Source organism: Etheostoma spectabile, chromosome 15 (genome assembly GCF_008692095.1).
Source record: "Etheostoma spectabile isolate EspeVRDwgs_2016 chromosome 15, UIUC_Espe_1.0, whole genome shotgun sequence".
Taxonomy (NCBI): domain Eukaryota; kingdom Metazoa; phylum Chordata; class Actinopteri; order Perciformes; family Percidae; genus Etheostoma; species Etheostoma spectabile.
This window is the reverse complement of record NC_045747.1, coordinates 8,901,699-8,917,518: the sequence shown is the minus strand read 5'-3', so window position 1 is coordinate 8,917,518 and position 15,820 is coordinate 8,901,699. Positions and strand designations below refer to the sequence as shown.

At 43.7% G+C, this 15,820-nt stretch overlaps 1 protein-coding gene across 1 annotated transcript in view; it reads right to left on the bottom strand.

Annotated features, from left to right (window-relative positions):
• Positions 1-14,298, bottom strand: part of glis2b (GLIS family zinc finger 2b) — a 21,376-nt gene extending 7,078 nt beyond the window's left edge. The window contains exon 1 of the mRNA XM_032537349.1: positions 13,329-14,298. The gene's annotated coding sequence lies outside the window, so the exon portion shown is untranslated. The remainder of the gene's footprint in view (positions 1-13,328) is intronic.
• Positions 14,299-15,820: the final 1,522 nt, after the last annotated feature.

Genomic DNA, 15,820 nt, shown 5'->3' with positions numbered 1-15,820 from the left:
GTCCATACCGCGCTAATGTGCTCCCAGTGGAGTTGGGCCAGTGAAGCTTCTGGGGAATCAGTCCCCAATGCTGGATTTCACCTCAGCCCACCCTCATGAATATTTCTTCATGGAGAAATTATAGAGACTGGCTGGGAAATTACTCACACGGTGTGGATCTTGGACTGAAGTTACAGGATCTTGACTACATCCTCCAAATAGCCACGGCAACTGAGAGGGGGTTTGTGGGAAATGTGAGACAAAGAGATAGGGCGAACGAGCGAAAGAACGATACAGTGAAGGAAGGAGTATGGTGTTGGCTTGATATGCAAGTGTGTGTGTGTGTGTGTGTGTGTGTGTTTGTGTATGTGTGTGTGTGTGTGTTGTGTGTGTGTGTGTGTTTGTGTGTGTAAAGCCCAGTGGTGGATGGCAGTGAAGTTTGTGGAAGGGGTGTTGGCTGGCCCCCATGCAGACTTCCTTGCTCAGCCGTGGGGTCGACAGTCTCTCTGAAAGGCGGCATTGTCCCTTCTCTGGGCCCTCTCTCTCTTTCTAGCAGAGTAAACAAGCAGAGAGAGAGAGGAGAGGAGGGATGACCGAAGGGGCCACAGCGAGGATATGTAAGGGTGAGGATGAAGGGAGGAGGAAGTGGTGGAGGAAGAGGAGTCCTGAAGAGGTTTCTGTGTGTCCTTCTCATAAGCAACCCCCGTCACCTCTTCCCCTGTATAACCCTTTTCCACTCGAGTACCACATCCACCCACTGCAAATCGCCCTTTAATGCGGTGTGTGTGTGTGTTCGGAGGTGAACATGGGTCGAGGTTGGAGGGTGTGGGAGTTGGCCAATGGGTGAGGTAACACGGGGTGGGGGGAGGGGAGCATCAGGTCAAAGGAGGGCTATGTGTTTCAACACCTCCATACTCTGAGGCTAGGCTCACATGGATCAGAGCTGACCTTTCACCCTGCTCTGACCGATTGATCTTTAGCCTGATCTGATATGAGGAGGATCGTGTATCGGCTCAGTCTGCTCCATCTAATGGTGCAAAAACAAGAGCCAACATAAAGCATCACAGTATCAAAGCTGTGCAGTATAAGATGATTATGTTACAGGGTATGTAATCTTATTGTGTAATATTTTTTTGTGAGGGTTTTAGAGAGTGAGAGAATGAATGTGTGTGTACATGTTTTGTGTGGCCCCCACTGAGGTTGGCTGTAACTTAATCTGCCTCCTGCTGTGACCCTGGGAGGTGGTCTGCAGGAGGTAAGCCATCTCTCCCCAGGGCGCTTTGCTCACTCTTTTTCATTTTCACACACAAAAACACAGAACGCAGAGAGAGAGAAAGTCCACGGTAGGGATGTCTAACAGCATATGGTATTGATGTGAGGGTCGGTTTAACATGTTGTTTTTTAAAACACTAAACAATCATGCTGCGCTAAAACTTTACTTGCAGGAGGAAGAAATTCTTGTATATCTTGACATGTGTTTTTCTTTTTTTGCTTTTAAGATATTTTTTGGGCATTTTAGGCCTTTATTTGTGACAGGACAGATTTGACATGAAAGGGGAGAGAGAGGGAGGAATGACATGCAGCAAAGGGCCGCAGGTTTGAATCCCCGGCTGTTGCGTCAAGGACTGAACCTCTCTATATGGGCACCCGCTCTACCAGGTGAGCAACCGAGGCGCCCAATATCCTTTTTAAGGCTGGTGATATCTTGAAATTAGTAAGTACCAATACCCAGTCATCACTAAATTAATATAATTTTAAGACCAAGTTAATAAACTGAGATAGCAACAAAAATACAAAAAAATAAATCTCAATACTATTGCATGGTTTACCATTTTATTTCCTTATACTGACATGTCTGAGAAAACAAGCCCCCACCGCAGCACCCTAAGAGAGTTATAGAGAGTTCTACACTACTTACTTATAAAGAGTAAGTATTCATCAACATGTGTAGGGGAGGTACTAACTACCAGCTCTCAGACCAACATAGTGCACAATTGATAAACCTTTGTTTGTGCGGTCAATAGGCCATCACGTGTTACCTGGCATGCCCCTGTGACCAGTGGTGTAGTGGAGGGTATACACGGGTATACAGAGTATATATGTATGCTATACCTGGCGGTTTACAGTAAACCCACCTATCAGCCAAAAAGCCATTGGAATATATAGGAGAGTGTGCTCAACAAGAATTTGCAGTAAAATTTCTTTATTTTCAACTGTTGAATGTCCTGCTCAATGTATAGGTTGGCCATTATTCTTTAATAGCCACATTCAAAGGGTCCATATAAAACATATTTATTTATGTAATATATTTATGTTAAAAAATAAATAGAGTTACTCAAATATCAATATGTGTAATAAAAAGAAACTCAGGTTAAGTACTTTCAAAGGTTTTCTATGATATTCTAGGATTACTATACTATAGTTATAGTAGATATTGTGGACTTGTAGCCTGTTCAATCATTAGCTCTACTCAATTTCAGGGCTGGAACTTGATTCAAAGGATATAGGTGACTAAATTAATAAATTCAATCCCGCAAAGCAAAACCTGCTATCATTTTAAATTGCAACGTTGCAGTGACCACATTATAATGCCAAGGAACTGAAGGTAAGCAACACTGTTTCTTAAATATGTTTACATTAGGTTTTGTAATTCTGTGGTTTAGCAGTGATGTGTAAAGACCTGCAGTTGCAACATTACTCATGTCTAGACCTGCTGCTTTTTAACCATCCACCAGGTGGGGAGGAAAGGGTCAAAGGTGACAGATAAAGGCGGGTGTGGTGGGAACTCTGACCCCTGACATATGGGTTTTATATCTGTAACTGGGGCCAAGGAGGAATAAACAACTTGGCACGTAAGTAAGCTTCATAGTAAAGTATTTCCTATTTACAATTTTCCTTTGGACATATCAAAGTTAGGTGAGATTAGTCAGACAAGGTTCCACACTAACAATGAAGAAGACAAGTTGAGACAGGTTAATATCCAGATATGATGTAGTATGTTTGTTACCGATTTGGAGACACAAGAAAACAGACCCAAAAGTGGTCCCTCCTTCTCTCCCACTTCTGTCATTGCTGACGTTTCTTGAGGTAATAGCCGCAAGGGACCCCACCTCCGCTGACACATACACATTCGAGCCACAGCCCCCACATACACCCTCCACCCTTCCACCCCTGATGGATCACTCAACACACAAACACACACAGCTGAGAAATTCTTTTTTTCTTGCATCTGTCCTCCTCAGCCAGCCGCCTCCTCAGACAGGAAACCTCAGTTTCCACTCCTCCTCCTCCTCTGGGCCTCTCATTCCCTCTTTCTTTCTATCCCTCTATTCTTTCCTTTTTTTCCCTTATGTGCTCTGATTCTTCTTTCAGTTTGTTTTTCTCTTCCACTTCTCATTCTTCTCTCACCTAATGTAACCCCTACCTGGCCTAAATTGTGCATTAACGGCCAGATTATTTCCTTTCCTCACACAATTTATAGACACATGTAATAAAGATAAATCAAAGTTTCACTTAGAGGGTTTTCTCTTAATGTCGAAGTAAACTTCTCCCCTTCTTCTCACCCCTGTTGCAAAAAAGCACACAGGATGGTACACAGGATTATGTAATAGCAGCAAACATAGAACCACTGGGAAGGGGGAGGACAAGTTGCACTGGAGTCACAACAGCTGCAATACAGAGACATGGTGACGTGCGTGTTCACATGCTTTAACCCACGGAGGAATAAGCACAACATTGCTATTTGATCTTTTAGGGTTTTTAAAAAGACAATAAGAATATGTTAAAAGAGTGTGAGCATGCAAAAGCAAGTGATAAGCAAAGGAGGAGATGAAGGGAAAAATCTGAGACAACACATTAGACGGGGAGAAAGGAGCGAATTAGGGAAGGAGGAAAGAAATAAGGGAGGAATAGACGAATTGAAGGAGGGAGAGAGTGCAACAGGAAGCTTCTCAGCGAGCTACTGATGGCCTGCAGCCAGAGCGTTCAGACGCTGAGGAATTCCAGGCAGAGGGAAGGCAGGGAGGGAGGAAAGGTGCCAGGAGGGAGGGAGAAGGGCGGGTCACACTTGCAGTTTGTTGTCAAAGGGGACTGTTTCGTGAGTAAGGAAGAGCACACGCTTAAAGCAATATCTCTCTGTGGTTGAACATTAACATTTCTGTTAGAATGCAAACTTTGGTATGAACAGTCTGACATCAGCTTTCCATGATTTGCAAACTTTTGGTTATGAATTATGAAGTCTATATCCCTGACGTTCCACTTCCGAATTGTGAGATTAGGCCATGAAGGATCATAAAACAGCCATCTGACTGAGAGTTCACATTCTGTCATCAAGCTTTTTGACCTGCTCGACCCGGGATTATCACACGACACAGTGACCTGACTTGAGTTGTGGTGGGGTAGGGATGGACTAAATTTCAAGGGGAAGCATGCATTATCAGATCAATATAATGATACTTGCATTTTATTGAAGGGGACAGTGTGCAAATATCAGTAGAAAATCTGTTCTGCAATGAAAGAAAGCAGCCCACCTAAGAGGCAGGTACAGGGGGAGAGAGAAGCTGCACATTGGCATGAGGCTAGGAAACTTCCCCCAAGCCACAGTCAATTTATTAGACTCCCTAGTAGCTGCTGTATGACAGAAACAGTATGTGATTGAAGGGCCACGTGTAGGACACATATGTTTTGAGTGCCTGGTTGTTTTTTTACCCACCTACTCCCATTTAAAATCAGATACATACGTTTTCATCAACTGAAACTGTTTTAATCTATGCTGTAACATCAGGATAGCAGTCAGCGCTAAACTGATAACCCTCTAGGGGACCATGACTCAGAGTGTTCAAGCAGTAAACCTTACCAATACTTGTGCTTAAGGCACTTTGCACGACGGTACTGTGTAGCTTTGAAATGCGGTGAGTAAACTTACAATAACATGGGGCATTTCACAAGATAGTAGATTCATAGCGCAGCAAAGGGCAGCGGGGAACCAATGAACACAGCAGGAGGCCTCCCACCATCCGTGAGAGGAGAAGAGAAGAAGAGGAGAGAAGTATGTGCTTGTCTTTGCACTCAGGAGATTCTATGTACATCCCCACCCTGGATTACGTTGACCTCCCATTAACTCAGCTGGGCGTCTCTACCTCCTGCAGTCCACTGAATGCATTTTCTCCAGCCTTCATTACTCTCATCTTTGCTCTGCCATTCCATATAAACAAAAACTTGCATGATCTCCCTCAGTGCTTTTCCCTCTCGACTTCCTCCACACTTCCTCAGGCTTTATCCCCATCGTCTGGAATCGCTCTCTCCTTATCCTCTCCTTCATTAACCCCTCTCGTGTCTCTTTCTCTCTCTCTCTCTCTCTACTGTTCTCTCCCCCCATTTTCAGTCCATTCCTGTGGCCTCTCCCCACAGCTAGTGATGCAATCCTCCGACTCCTGAGCGCAATCACAGGGTCTGGAGTTGGCTCACCAGCCAAAGCAGGGGCGTCACTACACTACGCTCAGTAGGAAAGCAACAGGAGAGGTGGGGGGTGAAAAAAATGGCAGAGGGAAAAACAGTGTGAGGCTGTTAGAGTTGGTGGTGGGTGAAAAAGTACAGTGATAAAAGTTAACAGCTCTCTTTTACAGTTTGTGCATTTTCACAACTAAACTTGGGGTAAACATGTTTTTGTTTTATAAACATGTGGTGAGGGGGTTATTTTGACTCTTTTATTTTCTGGAAAATGAATGGATTTGGTTCTGCAGAATCAAACAACACAACATCCCAGCTCGTTGCCCTCTCATCAGCCCACTAACCAGCTGTATTCATTTTGCTAGGTTTGCTACATAGGGTCTGTGTTTCGGAAGTGATGGTTCTTTGCTACTCCCACACTAAATGCTGTCAATCCAGCTGACTCACACCAACATTAGCATTATTCTAACAGCTAGACTGGCAGTATGAAATTCAAGTAATGTTTGTGGAGGTGTAACATTGTCAGAGCTGGCAGTTAACATAATCTCTGGAGGTCTATACTTTTCCAAACAAAAACTTCCTTTTGTCCATATTTCCTTGATGGGGCAGTGTACTGTACATGTGTTACCACTGTGGGTATGTAGTGGATATGCTATAAGAGCTGTAGAGATCCTTGCATGCAAAGAGTGATCTTATCAAACACAGTGCACTTAGATGGAAGGGAAGGATATAGCATTAAATGCTGAAACTTGGAAAGCTTACGTGCAGATGTGCATGTATACAAGCACACACGCCACATACACACACTGTTGCCAGCTTAGAGGAAGACCTCCCCTAAAGGCAGCAGAAATGAGCACAAGGTCAGGTCAGGAATGCAAAACGCTGGCACCTGCCTAAATCTTTAAAATACCAGGCTCCCTCAGCACACACACAAACAAAAGGACCCGCCCTAAATCTCAGGGCAGGGTTTTTAAGAAATGGCTTCAGCCAAAAACAAGGCACACAGATATGCACCCCAAACCTATATCACTGAATAACCAGTACAACTTTAAGCTTCCCTATAAAGCATAACTGAATGTACAAGCAGTTGCGGTTGAACTCAACAGGAGATGTCTGTTATATTCCCTCACTGGTGAAAACCCAGCACCAGTTCTAAGCCATTGGGTAGGAGGGATTGGGAGGAAGTCCAGAAATCTCTCTTTCTTTCTCTCCCCCTCTCTCCCACACAAACAGATTAATAGAGGTGACATGCATATGGAAACTGTGGTACGATAAGCATTCTTTTCTTCCAGTGACAAGTAAGGATCAGGGAAAGATGTATGGAAACATTAAGTTTATGCACACATAAACACACTGACGACACAGCCCCTTATGTACCGCCATACAGACTATGCACACACACACACACGCACACGCACACGCACACGCACACGCACACGCACACACACTAGTGAACAGTATGCTGGCTGTGTGTTGTGGAGTTCAGACCAGTTCAGAGTGCTGTGGTACAGCTTTGGGAGGGGTGTGCCTGTCTCGCAGTCATTTCCTGGAAGGGAATATTATTGCACCACACGCATACGAAACAAACCCCTTTCGTCTTTACACAGTGACCCTAGCCACTTTCATTTGCTTGCAACTCAATAAGCCAACGGTAAGCAGTGAACTCCCTGGGAAGCAAGTCTTCTCATTCAATAGCCAAAGTAATATGATCCCAACAACAGCTTTATGCAACACGGCCTCCGGGAGGCTGGGGGCAACACATGCGTGGTGTTGCTGAGGCCTGTCGGACACGTCTACGGTGTTGTAACTTTTCTGCTTCTTTGACCCAGAATTTCTGGCCACTCCCAGTCCCTAGAGAAGGATTGGTGACACCTGTGCACCAGCCATGCTGCACAGAGGAGAGCCAGATGTGTGTTGGACAGGGAGTGTTATGTATAGAGAGAAGAGGGAGGGCACGGGCTAAGCTTCCAAAACCAAAGTATATTGAATGGATGAAGAAAACAGGAAGAGGGAGAAATACAAAACAGCAGAGAGCAATTAGCAGACAAAGTGACGTGATGTGTGTTTGTGTGTTGAGGGCAAACACACACTTCAGGGCAATCAAGGAGCTCCTGCTTCTTTAAATTTGGGTGTGCCCCCCATATTGTCTGCTATACCTTCATTTCAGCCCTTCTACCTCCCTCGCCATGATATATATATATATATATGATGCACACACAAAGCCAGTGTTGTCTTTTATCCTTGTGAGGATGTGCCAACTTAACGGCAGCCCTGTGTTCTCCCTTCTCACATTAGAGGCCTGTTTTCTCTGTGTAACCCTCCTACCCATGTCCTCTTCCACCATGGCTGGCATTAAGACAAGGTCAATATGACTGTCTTTTTTCTCCTCTCTTTTCTCCCTCCCTCTCCTTTTCTCTCTGTATTTCTGTGTTCTAGCTCAACTAAGTGACAGGCTCCACCCTACAGCTTTTATCGTTTGCGGCTCCATCCAAGAGAGAGGAACAGAAAAGGAGAGCAGAGAGACAGATGCAAAGGGACAGATGGAGGGCAAGTGAGATGGCGACAGACAGAGTTGAGCATAATGCTGTAAAATGGAGTAGCACCAAACTCTTGATTTAAATTTGTTGGCATGAGTGCAATCTGTTGGAAACAAGCTTCAGAAATATCTGGAGCTGTTTCCTCTTTTGATTTGGCGAAACAGTCTCAACAGCAAGGGCTGATAAACGTGTGGACAAACGCAATCGTACAGTGTATTGGCAACGTTGGAAAGAAGGAGCCTAAGAGAGGATCTTAATTAGTGTTGAAGGTTCAGGGCTTTATCTATGTTCTCAAACACTTTTTCTGTCCTGAATTAAAACTGACATTTAGAATCAATTAAGAAATAGCCAAGCTCACCATGAGGGAAAGGATAATTTATTGAGAGCCGAGCAAACATGGATCAAAGGCATTTAAAAGCAATCGGACGCAGTAAAAGTGAGAGACGGGTTGTGTTAAGTTAGTGATCGTTATTAAAGATGGCCACTGGAAGTCAATTATTAAAACTTGTGCAATCAAATAAAAACAGTCACGCTATTTCATAAGGAGGTATCTGAGGTCAGAATATGTCTTTATTTCACAAAACCGTAACCTTAAACTTAAAACATTTCCATAAGGCTACCCCTCATAAGAAAAACAGCCACGGTACATATGAATTAAATAAGTGCTGGCAACTTCTCTACAACACCACAGAGAACGTAAACACTTACAGGCCAAACTTTGTTCTCTCCCTCTCCCTCTCCCTCTCCCTCTCATTTACTGCATATATAAGATGGAGAAGGTCTTATATAATGTAGGCGTCACTTATGAAGCTGGGGGCTCATGGAAAGTGGGAGACGCAAATGCGAGGGAGGGATGAAGGAAAAGATGGAGCAGAGTAAAAAAGGAGGAGATGGAGTCCCAGAGAGTCAGTGATGGAGGGAAGGAGGGGGTGAAGGGGGCAAAGTATGGAAGCTAGCTGACAGGACTGGATATGCCCAGACAGGGAGCCGGGCCCAGGCCCAGACTTGAGATCCGTATTTGAGCCTCAGATATGCCTCACCCTCATCTCCTTTAAAAACACCATCTTTCCCTTCTCAGTACGTTATTCCTCAACCGTACTTACAGGCAGAGCCCCTTTTGTCCGACTCCTCCCTTTCTTTTCTCTTCAAACAAGCAAACACGTACATACCTTAGTCATACTGAACTGCTGTAGTGCTATTGAGGGTAAAGGGTGTTGGCCAAGCACGTAAATAATAATAGAAACCAGCTGTGCCTCCACTTAAACTGCATTGTTTTGAGCATATTACTGTACAACTCACAGGTCCTTGAACTGAGCTCCCAGATATCTAAAATTCCAACTATATCCAAGTTTACTATTATCTACAAGTTAAATATTAAAGTATGTTGGTGGAAAACCAAATTGGAATTTATAAAAACAGGCTTTGCTCTAGTCTATTCCCTTCACTCTCTCTGACAGCTCCTTTACATTGCTGTTATTCTTTCAAGTTTTGGCATTACTCCTGTATTCTTTCTTTAACTTTTCCTCATCAAGTGTGCCCTGCCCCAGACATAGTCTGTGTACTGTCTGAAGGGCTCTGCAAATGCTCTCACGATAGAAACACTGAGCAGGGAGTGCAGAAAGAGCATTACAGAGAATGAGAAGAGGTAGGGTGGGGTAGCTGGAGTAAGGCACTGAGTTGTCTGTGTTTATTTTGGAAATGCATGCTTGTAGACTTGTAACAGAGGAACTGACCCCTAAACTTCACCGTGGCAGATCCTCGCAGAAAGAGCGAGAGTGCTGTGCTCGTTTGGGATGTCCCACACAGGTAGTTTTAAAAGGAGCAAACCATACATTCCCGGAGGGGGCATTTTAACCCACCCTGGGGACCCAGGAATGGTCTGCTCCAGGAGGAAACAGTGAGGCCGTGAGGTGATTAGTGGTTACAGTTTAACTGGAGAAAAATGCACGCTCCGCGAGCCCAGCCAGCCACGAAGCAAAGCGGTATGCACCGGTCTACTTAAGTTTGCAAGTTAGTCTGAGTCAAGCTCTGCATCCGCTCGGTCTATTCTTAATGTATGGGTCCTGGAGTCTGGCTGTCACCCCACATAGACAAGTCACACTGCAGCACTCTAAAGTATCAGTTTGTCACCTTCAATTCTGCACATATGGCAATGATTAGTGATAAGGTATGTTGTGGGGAAAAAGCACAAAGCTATAATGATATGACAGCTGAGAGAGTCATTCTCTGTCATTATCAAGTTTACCTTGAGGTCAGCCATTGAATCAGCTCTGTTTCTATTTAGATTTTAATGAGTGATATTGTTGACTTCAGTCTTTTAGCTAGTATAAAATTGACTGCTTTACCATACAGCCAATATTAACTGCTAAATAACCTAGAATTTGACAAACATAATTATTTTTTATTATTATTATTATATAAATTATTAAGTTATTAGTTAAATTAAATTAGGTTAAATTAGGTGGATTAAGTTATTAATTCACCAAATAAATTAGGTGGATTGTGAACCAAAATGATACAAATCTGTTGATATTATGGCAGAACAGTATACAGTATACTCAAAAACAAATCATTCATATTGACATGAACATTGTGACATATACTGTACAAGTTATTATAATTTTTTATGGTATATTAAAAGACTTTATCCAAATTTGACCATAAATACCATATCATGCATCTCCTCCTGACATTTTCAGTTTCAATCAAAGGTCAAGAGCTGGGATGTGCAACTCCATTCAACATGACATAACCCAATGTTAATCATATTTCATATGTTGAGCACCATAACGGATGAATCAGAAATTGTATGATTAGAAATCGAATTGCAGAGTACTGTAACCACAGAAAGGACATATCGGTCACGGGGATCGAAGATAAAGTGTCTCTAATCCCTGGGAAGATAAATGCGTAATAAAAGTGTATGTCAGGTGCCTTGTTTTCACTGCATGCTGCCTCATTCACTGACCACTATAATCTTCCCTCCCCTGCTGCTGAGTTGCCGCTCAGCTTGACAGTAATCTCCAGTAGCTATGAAACCCCACTGTGATATCAATTCAAACTCTCACACTGGCTCTCACATTGTAGTTTGTACCGATTACATTCCACCTTATTACTGGTAGCAGTCCTCATCCTCAGATTTTTTTTCCTCCATTGGACAACATTATTTAAGTTGCCCTACAAAAAGCTGACAATACTGTGAAAAATTAAACCTACCTTGGATTTCAGATGAGAGTTTCTTTGTGATACCATACTCGCAATGTAAGAATCAACTGAACATGCTTCTTTTTACATCAGATGCGGTATACTTTTATTATCCTGGTTTAAGTACAAGTGCACTGTGGGTTCCCACCATGCCTCTGCCACAGGCCTCGTGGTTGTTCCCTGACGCAGGAATATGCCATTAGGGTCCACCTTTTCCACCATAAAGAAGCTGCCTTAGACTCACACGGTTTGGGACCTCAAGGGTATGATGTCACAGAGTTGTGGTGTAGGGCACAACCTTAAGGCACAAGAAAATTGTGGAGGTAACAACTACTGTACACCCGTGATTTGATTTTAGAGACTGGTATGGTGGAAAACCTTTATATCTGCTTGCGTACTAATTGCAGCAGATGAAGCAAGTTGGTGACAAACTCTGACCAAAACTCTGTGCAAGTTGTTGCACCCAGCAGCTGTCCAAGTATCTACAGTACATATGGCCAAGCATGCAGTCAGGATAAGAAAATGTACAGCAAAAAAAGGCTGCCTGCACAAACATCCTGAGAGTTTGGAATGCCACCACAGGGATGCACAGCTGGACCCCAGCGGACATCTGGCTTTATGGTGGCAGTGACTAAGTGCTGTGTAATAGAGGTAAAGCTTGAACAACCAGTGTGCCAGTGGTGATAGATGCCTCTCTGTCTGGCCCCAGTCTTTCTGTCAGATGAATGTTATGGTTGACCTGCGGCTGAACTGATCATCAGCTGATTGGATAAACAATGCGGCAAGCAGGCTGTAGATGTGAGGAGCACCTGTGCTCACAGTTCAGAGAGGGGTTATGGATTAAATAGCATGGGCTTGGAATAGGGAGGGAGGAGAGGGATTCAAAGTCCTCGCTCTGCACAAAGCCTGTGCTGCCTCTTGCGCTGCTCCTCTTCCCCACATTCTTTGAGGGAGCTCCAGTGGGCCCATAGCCTGACCTCCTCCAGTCTCATATAATATCTGTTTGACAGTTCCTCTCATGCACCCACCCACGCATTGTATTGTTCATACAGTCCCTCACAGTCACCTTGGAAATATACAGCCATCCTACTCTGATCCAAAATGCAATTGCAGCCCCCTGAGTGTGCCTCGATCTGCATTGTGGCCTAATGCTTTTTAATGATCAGGCCTTATTCCACTCCAGCAAGGGGCTTGTTAGATCTGCCTTGGCAGGGCTTGGATCTTTCCCCTGGCGTCTTCTGGAACAATGGGCCAATGGGAGGCAGCCAATGGGGAGAAGGTCGATCCCAAACCCAGTCCCAGTGTGCACACAATTAGGCTTAGGGACAGTGGAATTGCTTAATTGGAGGAAAATAGCTCTTTATCTAGGCCTCTCTGTCTGTGCTCATACTTGCCCCCTGCACTACATGCTTGGCCTCAACTAACATTACCTTGTGTGTGAACCACACTGAAAAGAGGTTATTCAGCATAAATAACTCATGGTAGGCTGCAGTGATGTAGAAACATATTTGCTGTTGAGACAAGGAACTTAATGACATGAATTAATAGCATAAAGTAAAAATGAGGAAAATACAAAGTAAATCTGAGAATGAACAGGATTTTTTTCGTGGGTGTTTACCTCATGTGGCGGTCACAGTTTTATTTACCAATACATCACTGTTTTAAGTGAATGTCAGCAGTCTGTAGACGTTGAACTCTTTATCAGATGTTGTGACAGAACATCACAGAGCTCAGGACAAGCCTGCATCTTGCACAACAGCTGGCTGAGCTGTGATGTGCACCCCTATATAGAGCAGGATTTGTGATACTGCTCTAAAAATGTCTCAGGGTAATGAAGGGGGTGCTAGTTTAAAAGAGAGGATGCGGACAGGCGGAAGAAGGTCGCTCCCATGTTGAAATATGTACTGACACAGTGCGTAAATGGCACAAACGCCGGCAAAGGCCCGTTCGCCACTACCGGCCTTGACTATGACAGTGTGTTGAGTCCAGGCTGCAGGATATGGGCGCACCGCTGGAGAGTCTCTGAAAATAGGTCACTACCCTGTTTGACCGCGTGCATTTTTTTAAACTGTAGCAGCGCACTCAGACCAAAGTGAAAACACATGACAACAGACCCAACATACAGGACTGACATGCAAGAAAGGGTCGCTCCTGGCTTACCTTAAAGGGAAAATGCCGTGGATATGGTCAAGATATCTCCGACTTGGCCCCCCTCTTCCCGGTGCAAACTTCGCACGCAAAGTCCTATGGCTCAAGCGGCTTCGGTGTCAAATGACTCCTCGTCAATTTGTCGCTTCTTTTTTAATAAACACGAAATATAGAGCTGATACGTCTTGAAAGAAATGTCTAGGTGTCTGGAGAGGCGGTCCGTTCCCAGACCATTCTCGGGGTCTTTCTAAGCGTGGGGAAAAAATCAAACATAAGCTCAAACGCAGCGTACGTGACAGCTGGTTGTTTAAATAAAGACTAATATATGGAATGGCAGCCTTGTCTGTTGCCGTGGGATGATATATTCTGCATGTTATCATGCCACTGGAAACCCGTAAAAAAGTGTAAACACCCAAATCCGTAACCTTAACTGTTCCCGCTGTGGAAAAAAAATTAAGCGCTAGCACTGTGTTGTGCATCAAAAACGCATAGATGATTTCTTCCTAAATTCAAAGCGCATCGCTTAATGGCAACGCTGGTCAAGTGGGGGTTTCCTATGGGTGGTCGTGGTTCTCCTGACGGGGTGGGAGGGCAGTTCAGACCAGAGGGATGGCACGAAGTGGTAGGTAGGGTGGATAGGGCGGGTTGGCGGAGAGGTGTGGGGTAGGGGGGGGGGGAGGATCGTCTCCTTCTTCTTCGGTGCTTTTCCAGATGCCTGGGTGAAGCTGTTTGCTTTGTTTTCTCGCAGTTATCCTTTTGTCTCTTCTGCTTTTCAATTCTTTTTTTCTCTGAGGTACTCGAGGAGACGCTGAGTGTTGGTGGTAGTCTCCCCCAAGACCGTCTGAAGCGCACAGAGAGCCGCGCGGAGCCCAGCCAGCCCGTCAGGACCAGCCCAGAGTCTGCCAGCTCAGCGCATGCTTACTGCTCCGCCCATCCACCATGGGCAGTCCTCGGCTCCTCTCCAAACTCTCCCTCTCTCCCTCTCTCTCTGTCCTCACGGCCATCTCTCCGCCTCATCTCCCCTATATCAACAGGCCTTCGTCAAGGGTAACACCCCTCTATTTCACTGTTTCTTGTTTTTTTTCAACAGAGTTTAGTAGACATCTGTGAAAACAGTGAAACCTCCGTTACATAATTGACACATTCAGACTCACAGACAGACAGTTTTTTTAGGCTACTATAATAATGTATAGTTCCATCCGCATAAATCAGCACAACAATTATAAACTTACAGTAAACATGTACTGGAAGAGAGACATTTAAGGCAATACTGTTTGAGAAAAAACACACAAAAAATCGAAATATGACAAATTCAGCCTACAACATTTCTGTCTTTATACTTGCAGCAGTCAGTACGTTATAGCTGTGGCCTATTATGTTCACGTTTTCAGTGTACAAATTTAGTCTTACTCACGCAGTAATGTACATTATGATATAGGCCTACCACACAATATGGTCAACTCAGAATGTTAAATTGTCATTTTTTGAGTTTATCTTTGTTGTTCAAAAATATCTTCTTGAACGTGTTCACTCAAAAAACCTTATCTCATGTAGAAATTAAGAATAACCTCTAGAAAACTGGTGCGCAATGAAATACAATCCTGCTTCCCTCTTGACAGTTCCTGTGGCGCATGTCGTCATGATTTTAATGTTGTAACTTATACGCCGTGGTAAAAGAAGTAGGCTACTTAGATCACTTCGCCCACTCTGTTAAATTAACAAAAGTATTAGCATCAAAATGTACCCAAAGTACGGAAAGTAAAAGTACTAATTATGCAGCAGCCCATTTCACAATATATTATTAGGTTAATTATTGATGCATTTATGTGCTTATCACTTTCCTGTTGCAGCTGGTAAAGGTGGAGCTCATTCTGATTACTTTATATACTGCTGGGCAGCTTACAGTTTTTCTCGATTGTTTACACACATTTTCTGAAAGAATGCCTCATATTCTCAGAACACTACACACAAATCAAAAAACACACACACAATGCTCAAAACCCCTCATTTCTCCTGCAAAACTAAACTTTACATTCAAAACAATGTTATTTCTTCTCAAAATGGTATTTTGTTTTCAAACGACACACACAAACCATCATATGAACAGACATTCATAACAACCAGTTGAACACTGATGTGCTCAATGTAAAACACTACGATGGATGGAAAACACTTCTTCTCCATTCATTAGAATGACTTAGGCCTTGTTTTTGTTCGGTGTTACACTTACTACAGACACTTCATACATAAGTGTGTTGTAAAATATTTGAGAATTATGTTTTTATACTCAGAAAACACAAATACACAGTAACATATATATTTTATGTGTCCCACAAAAACAATGTACACAGTGTACATCCCATTCCCAACCAATACAAAGTTGCACATACACTACATACAAAACACCAGAAGAATTTACTGTACACAGTTACAGTAAAAAAAACAAAAAAAACTACTATGCTCCATCCTCTCTTCTGATGCGGTCTGGCCACAGCACCTCATCC